This window comes from Mirounga leonina, unplaced genomic scaffold (assembly GCF_011800145.1).
Source record: "Mirounga leonina isolate KUSES-001 unplaced genomic scaffold, KU_Mleo_1.0 Mir_104, whole genome shotgun sequence".
NCBI classification, from domain to species: Eukaryota; Metazoa; Chordata; class Mammalia; order Carnivora; family Phocidae; genus Mirounga; species Mirounga leonina.
In genome coordinates, this window is record NW_023270231.1 from 9711776 (window position 1) to 9727274 (window position 15499).

General features: G+C 34.5%; 1 pseudogene; it reads right to left on the reverse strand.

The window, feature by feature from the left end:
- Positions 1–2807: 2807 nt before the first annotated feature.
- On the reverse strand, positions 2808–14976 carry LOC118015408 (annotated as a pseudogene).
- Positions 14977–15499: the final 523 nt, after the last annotated feature.

The following is a 15499-nucleotide window of genomic DNA, read 5'->3' on the forward strand; positions in this document are numbered from 1 at the left end:
CATACCACTATACTATACATACTATTGGTAAAATTATTTTAATATGTTTTATTTTAACAAATATATTAAAATATTACCATTTCAACATCTAACCAATATAAAAATTGAGATATTTTACCTTTTTTTGTGTGTGCTAAGACATCAATATCTGCTTTGTATTTTAAACTTATAGCACATCTCAGTTCAGACTAGTGACATATTCAAGGGCTCAATAGCTGCACATGATTAGTAGCTGTTATATGGCATGCAGAATTCTAGGTACTCAAACATGGCATATTCATAATTTCTGATTATCCCAATAGATATGTGGAAGTTGAGAGACAAGAGTAAGGATTTCGGGATTGAAATCTAATATACACCAAAACAAAAAGAAGTTAATTGCTAAGAACATAAAACTCAGCTTCATTACTTATATATGAAATCAATAAATGAATTGTTTGTGAACAAAACAGAGTATAATGCTAGGTAATTGACAAGGTTCTTGGCTTTGCAGGTAAATCATAACTGTGAAATAAGAGTTATTCATATTTGATAGTGAAGGTAGTAAACAGAACTCTTAATCATCCATGGTGGAGTTGGGGTCAGAATGGTATATAGATCCATGGAAAATTAGAAGGAAGAAGTCTCAAAAATTAACCAAAAAATATCCTTAGGAGTTAGGATTGCACCTTCATTTTTTTTTTTTTAAGATTTTATTTATTTATTTGAGAAAGAGAGAATGAGAGACAGAGAGCACGAGAGGGAGGAGGGTCAGAGGGAGAAGCAGACTCCCTGCCGAGCAGGGAGCCCGATGCAGGACTCGATCCCAGGACTCCAGGATCATGACCTGAGCTGAAGGCAGTCGCTTAACCAACTGAGCCACCCAGGCGCCCCAGGATTGAACCTTCATTTAATTATCTCCAGTTCCCAGGAGAAACTAGAGAAAATTGGTTCACCTTTTGATAGCTTATTAAAAACTAATTCAGATGAGTTAAATGAGTCAGTTATAATATTGCCTGGGGATTCCAGAAGAAAAATTAAATTAAAAATTGTTGACTTTTGGGGTGCCTGGGTGGCTCAGTCATTCAGCGTCTGCCTTCGGCTCAGGTCATGGTCCCAGGGTCCTGGGATCGAGACCCGCATGGGGCTCCCTGCTCGGCGGGAAGCCTGCTTCTCCCTCTCCCACTCCCCCTACTTGTATTCCCCCTCACGCTGTCTCTCTCTCTCTGTCAATTAAATAAATAAAATCTTTAAAACAAACAAACAAAAAAAAAGTGTTGACTTTTCCTATCTTTTGGTTGTAAACACCACTCAGAATCACTTAATTTTTGTAAAAGAATATTCTATATACCACAGTTAAGAATGCACAGATAACACAAGGTTTTTTTTTTTCAATATATCCTACTTAAGTATTTTTTTATGGCATTTCTTTGCCATCTTATCTTAGTGGTTCTGATTATTCTCCCTAGTGTCTATGATCGGCAGCAGGAAAAAGGCAAACCTTAAAATAAGGTCTTACTAAATGTTAGCAAAGTTAAGATGTTAAGAATTAACCCACATGTATTTTTTCAGGGATGTAATCAGGTAACTTTTCCCTGTGGGAATGGGATTTAATATTTCATAATACAGATGGAGATTACAGTCTTATTTGTAGCAAGTAAAATATGGGTATGTTTTATTTTTTGCCCTACTAAATCACCTGTAACAGCCAGACATTCTGGAAGAACAATTAGGTGTAATGAGTCATTCTTTAAAATTTCACCAAGAGTGAGAATACTGAATTTCTTTTCAGGGCTAAGTAAAGCTTCAGTGTAAGTACCAAATATTTACAACGGTCACCAGAGTTATCCAGTTACTTTTCCTATTAAGAATTTCATATATAGAAAAGCAGCAAAAGAATTATATACCATTCTTTTAACAATGTAGCTTTTTAAATCTTTTGAATCTGTTTTAAAGTTTTATCAGTAGATACCAGCAATTTATTCATAATGTTTATATGTAGCATATGAGCATTCTGTAAAAATAATTCTCACTGCAGTTTAATGAAACTGTTATCATACAATAGTATAAATTTTCTGAATTATAATATGAAACATTAAGGGGGTTTTCTTTTTCTTCTTTCTTTTTATGGTATACTAGGAATCTTATTTCCCTGAGAAAATAGAATAACTAATATTTGGTAATTTTTTCAAAATTTGTCTCATTAACATTTAATACCTTTTCTGGCAGCTAGGGTCTTGGAACTCTTCTCTAGTTACTTCCCTCCACACCCCTGCCCAGCTTCAAGACAGATTTCTAGATTATTGTGTGCATCTCACTATCCTTTACAACTGTTCAGTTTCCAAAATCTTAAACTCTTTATTTGAAACCATCTATCCTCTCAACCTTCCAATTCCCTCACTGGCACTGCTACTGACCCTAGCCATCATCCCTCCTCCCCCCCTGCATATCCACCTGCCTGCTCCATCCTGCACCTCCAGTGACCTAGAACTTTGAGCTCCATTAATAAGTCAGTCTGTAGCTGCCTTTGCTTACCTGTTATTGAGCCTGGACACATTCATCGCTCATTTCAACTAGGCTCTCTTCAGACGTTTTATTACTTTGTTCCTCTTAACTAACCTTCCACCACAGAAAACTTGCCACTGAGAACAGGAATCAGTTCAAGCATTTGATTTGTCTTCTCTTCATCTCAGCTGCTGAGGACTTCTAGAGAAACATTACTAGCCCTGCTGATCAGGTCCATTAAGGTTATGAATATAGAATCTTCTCACTTAACTGCTCTCTCTCTCTCTTTTTCCCCTGGTTTTCCCAAAGAGTTTATTTGGGCAGACCTAGGGACAGGGAGGCTCTACATGTAAAAGAAGATGTTGGGCCTCTTGGTGGTAAAGCATGGCTTGTGTTGGCAACTCGGGACCCAGCAGGGCAGTGAGAGCTTGATGTTGGAGTTATGGAACTGCTTGCCTGCCAGTGGGTAGTTGCTAGCTGCAGTCTCCTCCACCATCATGATCTGGATCGAGTGGAACCGGACACAGTGCCAGGCGCCCAGGTGTCAGTTGCACTAGGTGACAGCTCCAGCAGTGGTCAGATTCTGGTCCTCTCAGTACATGTTGTGGGTGCCACTGCCAGAGTCACAGTGCACTCAGGTGCTGAAGTTCTTCACCCACAAGGTGGAGTTCTTGAACACCTGTCCACAGTAGACAATTTCCCCTGAAGACTTCCATCTTCAGCTGAGACACAAAGTACCAGAAGTGAATCTTGGCAACACCATGATTAGGTGTAAAGATTCACCTGGGATAGAGGGTAGGCGTGTGGCGTTTGGGGGTGGGAAGGCTACTAACCCTTACCCTCAACAGATGTCTTGGATTATTTCCTAACTGAGAAAACAAGTCAACAGTGATAAAATTTCTTGCTGCCTCCTCTCTTTACCGTCTATCACAGATCCTTCACATTTAGCAATACTAGGATTTATTTCCCTTTCTCCTCCAATTTCAGAGAATGAAATACCTTTTCCTTTTCAGGGTTAGTTCTCCAACCATGTTCTTGATATCTCTTTCTTCTATGTACTCTAGGAACTAAATTCATCAAATTTCTCCTCACTTTCTTGGATCTTCAAACCCTTCTTTTCCACAGACCCTTTCTTAAAGCAAACTAAAATGTTTACTTTTCCCTGTCATAAGTAATCTCTCCTGCAACCTTACATTTCCCTCGAATTAAATTCCATCTCTGTCCTATTCACATTCATACTTTAAAAATGACTGATTTCCACATCTCCTACTCATCAATTTGCCCAGTGTAATCTGTCTTCTATTTTACCCATTTCCTCAAATACTCTTTGGAGTATTGACTCTTATACTCCCTATTTGATGAATTTTTTGTTTGTCTCACTTCATCATGGTCACAAAGAGACATTGCTGGCTCCTCATGTTTTCTGTGAGATTGTTTATATTCAACAAGAGAACATCATATTCTTAGCTGTGAGTGCCAGGGCCAGCTCCTAACAACACCCAGGCCTTGCTGTTAGAGTCAGCCAGTTGCTGGATATTAAGGGGCTGATTTTCTCCTTCTCAACAACAATGATGGTGATGATGTCAATAACAAATGATAAGTGCATTTAGTGCTTATGTTGTTACTATTTTAAATGATTGATATATATTAAAACTTTTAATCCCCACAACACTCCTGGATAGGTACTATGATTTTCTCCATTTTGTAGAAATTAAGACACCAGAAGGGGAAATAACTTAAGAGAACAACAAAGCTGATAATATTTAGAGACCAGATATATCAGCTATTTCTTACACACCATTGCATAGTTCCCAATCGTACTTGTCTCAAGGACTTGGTCTCTTATTTTGCATTAGCTTCCTTGTGATTGTGTAACGCACAACTCATCAGTGCCTTATCTTCTGTTCATGCTGAATCTGTCTTGCGTCCTGCCCCAAGACATCTCTTTTGCTACTGAGGCCCACTTGGTATCTTTGCATGAGCAACCTAGGAAGGGCAGGAGAGTTAAAGCTTTTGGAGCAAACATTTAATGTTGCTGAGAGTTATATGTCAGACATATAACATATAAATTTTTTTGTCATAGTTATTAATATATTAAAGTTTCAAAACTTTGTCTTTCTCCTTCATTCCAGTATATGTGAATGTTAACACCATCTAACCTACCACCCAAATGAAACAAATTTTAAGGAAATCATTGACTCTTCCATCCACTTCAACTCTTTCTCCTCCCAAACTTTCATCATATAATTGCTGGATAACTTAATATTTATTTTATCTCTCAAATACCCTCTCATATCCATTCTTTATTAACCTTGCTATCTTTATTTCCAGTATCTCACCATAATTTGCCATAATAGTGTAACCAAGTCAAATGAGTTTTCTTGTCTACTCTCCTTGACATGTCACAGTCTATCCTTCACTTTCCTCAGTCTTTTAAAGCATAACCCCATTCATCACTAATACTACTGACTTGTAATTGATTACTTATTTTTCTGTGACTCTCAAGGGTTTATCTATCTTGGCATTATTGGCATTTTGAGATGTTTAATTATTCATCATGGGGGCTACTGTTCTTTTTATTGTAGGATGTTTAACAGTACCTCTGGCTTCAATCTAGTAGATGACAGTAGTGTCCTCTCCCCAGTTGTGACAAAGAAAAATGTCTCCAGACTTTGCCATATGTCCCCTGAGGGGAAAACCACCTTGGGTTAGACTCACTAGAAAGTGAGTCCTTTAAGACAAGGGTTATATTTTATTGACATATATCCCTAACACCAAGACCATGTTGGAAAAATGGTAAGTGTTCAATAAATATTTTAAGAATGAATGAATGAGTCCTCTCTCCAAAGTATTATCTTTTTAACCTCAAGGGCCACTCATATCTGTAGCTTTTAGCAGTTTTCTGTGCCTATGTCTGTTTCCCCAATTACATTGTATGACTTCCTTATATCCTTAACCCCCACAGAATGAACGGAATACAGTAGTTTCTCAATAAATACTTACTCAATTATATTTAATTATTAAAATAATATCTATAAATTATTCCATGAATATGTTCAGACCACATGTTTTTCTCATTTTGAAGCTACTGTATGATAACAATTGTATGCCCTCACATTTTGCACAACTTTCCCTTTGTGACACTTATGGCAGCTATAATTAACAACCATGTACTTGTTTAATATCTGTCTCTGTAGGGTATTTGAGACTGAAGACTGTGGATACCTCTTTTTTTTTGCCCCTCCCGCATGGCTAAGATAGAACTTTGTGCAGAGTACATATTCAGTAAATTATAAATCTTTGTCGAATGAATGAAACAAATTCATGCTGCTGCTAAATGACATGCAAAACTTATGTACTTGGAGAATTTGGCTCAATATGTGTATCATGGTTCACTGATTTATATGATGCAGCATCCTTGAACCTATATTATGAAGTTTTAAAAAGTCTCATCTTTGTCAAATTAGTGAAAAAGTAATTTGCCTCTCTAAATTGCTTGACAAAAGAGAGAACTTGAGGCTGTCATAAGTCAATACAGATGTTTGATATCCCAGACGTGCAATATCCTGTTGCTCAGCATGTTCATTTTTTTCCAGTACTAATGAATTAGCCCACAGAGCTTAATTGACATACTGACCTTGAAAACTCTAGAAAATGATCTCTTCTGCCAGCTTCATTATCTATGGCTTTATTAGCAAAGGAAATTTGACAATAAAACATGAAACAATCACAATTAATCTACATACAGATGCCATAAATTATACTTCTATCAAGTAAAAATAACCAGTGTAATCCCTAACATTGGATCTCACAAAAACATTTAGTCTCATATTCCAAATATGAAATAAGTAGCTTTGTTTTATTTTTGTCTGAAACTACTTATTAACCCATATTTTTTAAATCTCAACAGTGGATGTTTTATAAGAATTTCATAGAACAGAATATTGTTTAAAGACTCTAAATTTAGTGTCTTTTGAGGAATGTTCTCACATCAGAGGATACCAGCATGCTGTCTTAAAGAACATTAAAACTAAGAGAGAAAAAATTCCCTTTTCATACATATTTCTGTGTATTTTTTTTCCTTACCATGGTTTCCTGTTGTTCCCAGTAGGGATCCCAATTTTAGAATATGCAGTAGACATCTATACTATAGAAGCTAAAGCTCAAAATTGTTCGGGAGAAGCTAAGATACGGCTTTTCATTTGACAAGAAATTGGAAGCAAAGAAATCATAGTAAACAACCTTCAATAAATGACCTGTAATAGAAGTTTGACATTTTTTTTTATTAACTGACTTATAATATTCTGATGGAAATATTATGTCAAAATAAATTTGAAAATGATCCTAACCAGAAGCAGTCATATGAGGCACCTGTTGACTCATCTATATCACACATAACTTAACGAAGAAGACCGTTGTTTCTCACAAAAGTGTGTGACTGTGTTCCTGACAGGGAGTAAAAATTACAAAAGTAATAAACTGGCTTTTTAACTTAAAAACTACTGATATTTATGTGGATGTTTTATTTTAGCTGAGAGCATCTCTATTATACAAGTTTTTATTCCTTTTTAACTTCTACTGAATACACAGTTATTTTCCAGGACATAAAATGTGTTATTATTTTGTTGATCAACTGCCTGTAAAATCATATCCAAATCCCCAAGATAATAATGGTCATTCTTCTATCTACCTTTCTAACTTCACTCCCATTTGTCCCTTTTTTCCTGTCCTTGTAACTTCACGCAGTATGAAAGCATCCTTAGTGCCTAAACAGGCAGTGTTTCTGGTGGTGTTACTTCCTGTGCCTAGAATGAAAGCCCCACTTTTTGCCTCCCTGGCTATATATATATAGCAAGGTATAATACTATACCTTGCCTTTCAAATCTCAGTTTGAGCCAACCCTATTTCCTCTCTGAAGCTATCATTGACTCTTCCAGGCAGGCTTAGCTGCTTATTCCTCCATATACCCATCTTCTTTGATCTTTTTTCCCCCCCTCCCATTCTCTTCACTCTAAAACAAATTGTCAGAGGTGTTAGTCTTAAAATCAATGGACCTGGTAGAGTCACTTGCCTCTGCACTGATCAGACCACATTTAGAAAATATCTTTAATTCTTGGCTATTGTAGAGCAACATTGATGAATCAGAGCATGTTCAGAGACGAAAAGGATCTTAAAGCCATTATATCATGAGCTTCCATTTACGCATTTATAAATTGGGAATAATAATATCTGGTACTGTTCTAAAAGTGAATTAAAATAACACATAAAAATGCTGTTAACTTGAAAAGTAAATTTTTGTAAAAGTATTCCGTTCCTATTTACCAACATGACTCTCCCTGTATCTTGAAAGAATAGACTTGCCCACCATCTTGAAAGAATAGACTCCCCTGTATGTGTTTGTTTCCTTTGTTTATAAATAAACTTGCAATGAAATTACTATTTTTTAATTTTTAATTTTTGTTCTTATTTTTATCTCCTTGACTGAATATGAGCTTCTTCATGGCAGAAACTGGTGAAATTATGTTCATATCCTTTAATGCCAGCACATTAATATTAAGCACACAGTACACAATCTTTAAAAGAATATGAAGAATTGAAATGAGTTTACACCAAGGGAAAACATTATTGTTTTCTTTCAAATAGCCAACAGGCCATCATGTAGAACTTCATTAGCTCTAAATGGTAGCACAAGAAAAAATGTGAGTAGCTAATTTCATATCAGTATTGGGAAAATACTGAAAACTTTAAAAAAGGAGACATAAATGGTTTGTTATCCCAATATCCAAATAACCTCTGCTAGTTGAAATACTTGAAAGCAGTTCATACAAATGATTACATACAGAATAATTTAAAAGGTGTAAACTAAAAATAAGAGCCTAACCTTATATTTCTAGAAACCAATCTTTACCATATTCTTTAAAAAGGTATTATGTATATAAGTGTACATACATGGGGACACCTGGCTCAGTCGGTTAAGTGTCTGCCTTCGGCTCAGGTCATAATCCCAGGGTCCTGGGATCGAGTCCCACATTGGGCTCCTTGCTAAGCAAGGAGCCTGCTTCTTTCTCCCTCTGCCTACCTCTGTCTCTCTCTCTCTCTGATAAATAAATAAAATCTTAAGAAAAAATAAGTGTACATATACGAACATAGCTACATCCTTAAAATATTTTACACTGAAGTTATTCTCCCTATTCTCATTTATATTGGGTGGGTCCATCTCTCTCTCTCTCTCTCTGTATCTCCAATTCTTTATTATTGGATATTATTGAGCTTATTAATATGAACAATGTTGTCATGAGCAGTCTTGTACATGGATACTTTGAAGTATCTTGGGGACTTTTTCTAAAGATTTAATGTTAAAAGGAGACCAAAGAGATAGACTGCCATGAGGTAACAATATATTCATTAGTGTAACTTTTCAGAGGCTTTTCTTTAAAATATTCCTGCATTGTAAGTGAAGCTAGACTAAATGGTTCCTAACAGCTCTTCAAAATTCTAATATAAAAATTAACAAATTTGTTTGTTGCTATTTACATCAAGTAATGCTTCTCAACTTTAGCTTTATATTACAATCATCTGGAGAATTTTTTTTTCCCTTTTTTTTTTTCCCATCTGGAGAACTTTAAAAAAAAAAAAATAATGCTCAGCTTCCAATCCTGATGAATTAAATCAGAATCTGTAGGGATGGGTGTCAGGCTCTTTTAAAAGTTCTTAGATAATTCTAATGTGCATTTAGTGTTGAGAATTACTGACATAAAATTCAAGTCATTAAAATTGTTTATCAGTAAGTTTGAAAACAAGAATGGCAGTAGCAAAGGTATAAGAACCTTACGGAATTGATTTTCTTCTCTTATAGCAAAATGTGGGAAGTATGACAGTCATTTAAAGAGCAGAAACAAACTGGAGAGAATCTCAGACAATGTCAGTACAGGACTTTGGTAAATGCTGGTCATTTTCTCTGAGTAGATACTTCCTTTTTTCAACTCTTTCTCTACTGGTGCCTTATACAGTGGAGGAGGGTCCATGTCTGCCTGAAGTCTTTCTCATTGTTATTCATTGGTCCAAGGAAGCTGAGATGGGCATCTCAGTTTATTTAATCAGTGGTTCTCTCAAGAATGTTAGAAATCATCTCTGTGTATCAGGACTGATATGTAGCAACGTCCATCAGAAGAGATTAGTAGGCTTCTGTCAAAGTAGATGCCGCAGGGTAGAATGAAACCTGAAGCTAGCTTAAGTAATTGGGTTCTTGTTCAATAAAAGTGCTTGTTTGTGCTGTGTAATGAAAGATCTTTGGTGCAATGGATGTCTGAATCCAAATACCCTTCGGATTTTCTGATGGATAAAGAGATAAGGGTGAAAGGGATTTAATTTAGAACTATTGAAAAACTTTAAAGAGATTAGAAAAAAATTGGCAAATGCACTTTCTTTTTAAAAATCGGGATTCTTTGTTACTTATATGGGCTGGTTATTTTATTTTTGTTTAATTGACAGTAAAACTTTTTTGTTGGTTTTGTTTTTGTTGCTTTTTTTCCACTATCCATTTGCCATCATTAACTGACCTTTAAGATTCAGGTTATGAAGAAGATACTAGAGAAATTGTTATCTCCCAGCCCATGTGGAGATAACCTGAATTTAGGAAGTGTTAACTTTTTTGGTCTCATTGGAATGTTTTATCAAAGTTGTAGGCACAGCATTGGTGAATAGAACAAACCTTATGTCTTGATTCAAGTGATTTTTTTTCCCATAAAGTCAGTACTCATGTATCTAAGCTTCTCTTAAAAAAATCGACATTTAAACCAGATTCTTTTAAGAACACACTTTAAAAAGTTATCTAATTAAAAGAATAATGTGAGCAATCAGAGCAGTGTGGAATAGTGGGTGGAATTTGGCGAAATATATTAATCTCAACAATAAAATCATTCACGCATTGGGTTTTTTAAAGCATTGTTTCAGATAATTTCAGTAAGTAATTATTTGAATCTATTTACTTTCTTTGGGATAACAAATCTGTTTGGGAAATGAGAAATTAAAAAAAAAAAGGCCTTTTTCTTTTCATTCCACTCATTTAACACTTGAAGAAATAAAAGGTTTTATTTGAGGAAAAAAGTTTAGGGATACACAACTTGAAGCGGGGATGGAGATTCACACTCAGAAGGAAAAAAATTTGTTGACTGAATAGGATCTATATTTAAACTCCCTATACTACGTGGCACATTCAGAATATTTTGATCTTTGGTGCAAATCATATGCATCTTGTCCTCTCAGCCTCTTATTTCACATCTATATATCATACTCTCTAACCTTCCCATCATTGAGTAATCTAGTCATTCATACTTCATTTTTGTTCTTCTCTCAGGTTTCCCTCTCTTCCTTTCTCTCCTCTGGAGATTATTATATTATATTATAATATAACATTATAATATAATTAATATAATATAATAATATATAATATAATATATTATATAACATATTAATTATATATAATTATTATAATATAATATAATATAATATAATATAATATAATATTATTATATAATATTATATTATATTATTATATATTATATATAATATAATATTATATATATAATCTCAAAGATCATTTTGTGAGTCAGAATTATAACAAATAAATGCTTATTGAAATCAGCTTCTCTTCAGAGTTGCCTAGCAGGCCACATGAAACAGCAGAGCTAGGAAATAAGAACACTGAGTTGAAGCAAAAGTTCAACTTAAAAATTTGTAAGTCTTGGTAGCTCCTAATCACTTTAGAGATACATTCTCTTTTAGCAGAGGGTCAAAGGCACAACAGATGATGCATAGCTATGCTGAAGATGGGAGTATCTCCTGATATAAAACGTCACTCTCTGCCTCTGGGAGGCTGTCATGTGAAGGGCTGAATTAGTAATACTTTTGAAAAGAGACAATTGTCTTTTGGAGAGTGACCCTCCTCTTAAAAAAAATTCAGGAGTTGGACTTCCCATTTATCTCTCAATGAGGAAGGAGACCTTCTCCATTTTCCCTGACTAACTCTTGACTTCATTTTAGAACTGACAAGTTTAAACAAGATGAGAATCAGATTACCTCTGCCTATCTCATTCTTTGGCTCTAGCTGACAACGTAATTAATGTTGCTGTAGGAAAAAGAAAAAGGATTCTTGACGAGAACATTTTCCTCTCTGTCTTTTACAGGCACATTCTTAAGAGGCTAGGTGGTCTTTTTGACACATTAGTGGGGGAGGTATCACACACAGATGTCCTTGATGATTTTTTGTATGTTAATTTGTAAGTTAAGCCCAAAATACGTTTGTCTTTTTATCTTTTTATGGTGCACAGAAGTTGATAATTTCCGTAGTGTAAAAAAAAAAAGTAGCATCCAAAACAAAAGAAAAAATCATACATACAAATGCACATAATTTCTTTTGCTGGCCTTCCCTATAACATATGATTTTCTTTAGCATGTTTGTTTTGGGATATGTTTCTGGGGAAATTCACTATAGCCAAGTGCTAGAGTTATACCAATAGCTATCAGGTTTCTGTTACAGCTAGTTCCCCTCAGTTCAGGGCTTTACATGTTCTTACTTAGACTATCAAAATTGTCTTGCAACATCATTCCTACAAATTCTAGTAGACTTCCCATCTTCTCTTGCAAGTCGGGTTTCCTCCTCAGAATCCTTTAATTTCTCTTTTTTACTTACAAAGTCAATTGTGAATGCTTTATTTTAGCACTCAGTTGTCGATAGCTACACCCATATTTGAGTTCCTGTCCTGATGCTTTTATATGCTTCAATTTCTGTTCTCTAATTAAGTTATATACATGGGAATATTCAGACCTCACCCATCATATTCAGTCGACATGGGTTGCTTTTATAATCCATCTATTTACTATAATTCTTCTCATTTATCAAGACCAAGTTTAAATTCCATTTCATCCATAACTTTTTCCCCCTCATTTATACTCTGTTCTCAGCATCCTTGCCCACCATCCACTACCAACATGGGGACTCCATCATAATTAACTGCTAATATTTTCTATATTTGTTCCTGTACTATTGCAAATGCACAGTACTTTGTGATATATTTATTCACATTTATATCTGTCTGCCTTATAAGAACCACAAAATAGGAATAAAGTCTCTGTACCTAATATACTCTCTACTCAACTCTTTGTAGATATATGAAATGGTTTAAATACTTGTTATAGAGAATACATATAAAGTTTTTTCTTACATTTATTTTTTAAAGGACTGATTAGATTATTATGAAAAAAATGTACTAAGAATGTCTTGGATGCTTTCTATAGACAAACTTATATTCTGTCAAGAAGAGAAACCAACATCTGTTTTCAAAGGGAGAAAATTTTCTTTTTTTTCTTGGTAGCAATAATGAGAAACACTTTAACCTCCTGTTTTTTAGTCAAAAGTAGAATGGTGTAATTTATCATGCATTGATTTGTTGTCTCTGAACCTACAAAGTAGGTGCTTTGACTATTTCCAGTCAGCATAAGATGTTATATATGTTCAAGGTTGCAGATGAGGACCATTAGAATAAGTCCTTTGGGACTCTTAGGAATGTGGCAAAGAGTTATCATACAAGTAATTAAGGATGCAAAAGAAGGAAAGTATAGAAAGGTATGATGGGTTTAAACGTAAGCTGTCTTCTAATGAAGTTGATGTCATACCATTGTTTATAGAAATCTATGTAGAATAAAACTCCAAAATTCTCATTTTGTGATCATAATTATATTTTGAAATGATTTCTCTTTATAATTGGAATCAATATTTGATCTAGTGGATCCTAAGTATGCTTAGAATTAAGCATTTGTAAGTTGGAAAAACTGAGGAATATAATAGGCATGAATCACTCTTTCAGTTTTAGTTTTTATGATATATATTTAATATTTACTGTGAGCTTATTGTAAGTAATAATTTTCTCCTTCTATAAGGGGATATGTAATTGATAATGTATGTAGAGTTTTCAGTAAAAATAATTAACAAAATGGTCTTAGTACATATATTCTGCATATAATTAAAAACTTCCATTTGCATGGAATGAGGACATATCAGGATTCATATCAAATGGCTGTAAAATACCTACTTAATGTTATTTAACCTTCCATCAAAAGCTTATTTGATATTACTTTTTTTCTCTACAGAAGTATCTTTATTTTAAAAGATTTTATTATATTATAAATTTATACAATAAAATACTATTAATATTCCTAATAAATTATTTATAGAGTTAATGCAAATAAAGCACCTAGCAAACTGTTTTCCACAAAGTAAACACTTAGTAAATGTTTCTCATTGCTATTAACATTATTTATTTTAATGGCTAAATATTACAGCATGTAATTTATTTAAGAGATCCCCTATTAATGGACACTGCTCCTAAAGTTTAAATTGAATTTTAATTGAATGTTCTCAATTAAATTTCTGGATTTAATTGAGATTTCTTTTTTTTTAATTTTTAAAGATTATTTGACAGAGAGAGAGAGAGAGAGCAAGCACAAGCAGGGGGAATGGGAGAGGGAGAAGCAGGCTCCCCGCTGAGCAGGGAGCCTGATGTGAGGCTCAATCCCAGGACACTGGGATCATGACCTGAACCAAAGGCAGAAGACGCTTAATCGACTGAGCTGCCTAGGTGCCCCTAATTGAGCTTTCTGATTCAAGTTGCCTGGTGAATGAATATACTGTTCCTAGTTTTTCAAATAGTGTATGATAAAACATGATACACTATACTTAAAAACTATACAAAAAACAAATCCATTTTTCTTTGACGAGTCAGTAATCCTTTTAGGGATTATCCCCTCTAGGTTCATAATTTTGACCCCGAGTTTTCATTTTGCTATTGATTTATGCAATTATTAATACTTTTTATTTATTAAATACTTTTTAATTATATTTATTAAATATTTTTATTTATTAAATATTAAGAAATATTTGCAGAGGGGTGCCTGGGTAGCTTGGTCATTAAGCATCTGCCTTTGACTCAGGTCATGATCCCCGTGTCCTGGAATCCCTGGGATCGAGCCCCTGCGTCGGGCTCCCTGCTCAGCAGGGAGCCTGCTTCTCCCTCTCCAGCTCCCCCTGCTTGTGTTCCCTCTCTTGCTATCTCTCTTTGTCAAATAAATAAATAAAATCTTTAAAAAAATATTTGCAGAGAAGAAAAAGGTCTTTCATAAAGATAAATAACATGAATAAAACCTTAAAAGCCATCTTTTTATTATTCTCCATTTAGCTCATGTGAACTTGAGATCAAAAGTGAGAAGCTCCCTACTCACAAAGAACATATAGTCTAGTGGGGAGTAACATAATGAACGAATAACCACTAAAAATTCCTGTTCTTATTACATCTTCCTTCATAATCAATTCACTAAATACCTTGTTATAAAATTAAACTTTTAGAGATTCCTGTGTTGGCTTTCACAAACCTGATCACTACTAGGGTAAAGAGGTAAAATTGAGTTCTTCAGCTTGCACTTTGGTGAATCAACCATATTGAACCACATCTTCTTTGAAACATAGCCTTCAATAGCCAACAAACTAATGCTTCTGTACCAGATTTCCTATTGGTATTTAGTTCTATTCCTGCTCTCTGTGCTATAACACAGAGCTAAAAGTCTAAATGACCCAACTCCTTTGTCAGCATTGATTGCACCAATGAGAATGGAAGACTATTTACTCTGATAGTAAAAGGTATATGTGTGGGTTTCAGCAGATAGAAATTTTGCATCAACCTGTGGCTTTCCCCAGTGAACCTCCTGCCTTATTATTACAACAACTGTGACTTTTAGTGTCCAGATACTGCAGAGCTAATAACCTTCACTCCTACAATGCGTTGAATGGTCTTATAAATACTTAACACCCTATATTAAATCATTTTTTGTGAAATACCTAGAATAGTTTTGTTTTTCTGACTGACCACAGAATGATAATTTATTCTTAAATATTTAACAACAATATAGTTAACTTCTGCAGCATGTATGATCTGTTTGGGTAAAGGCACAACTACATCTAGGA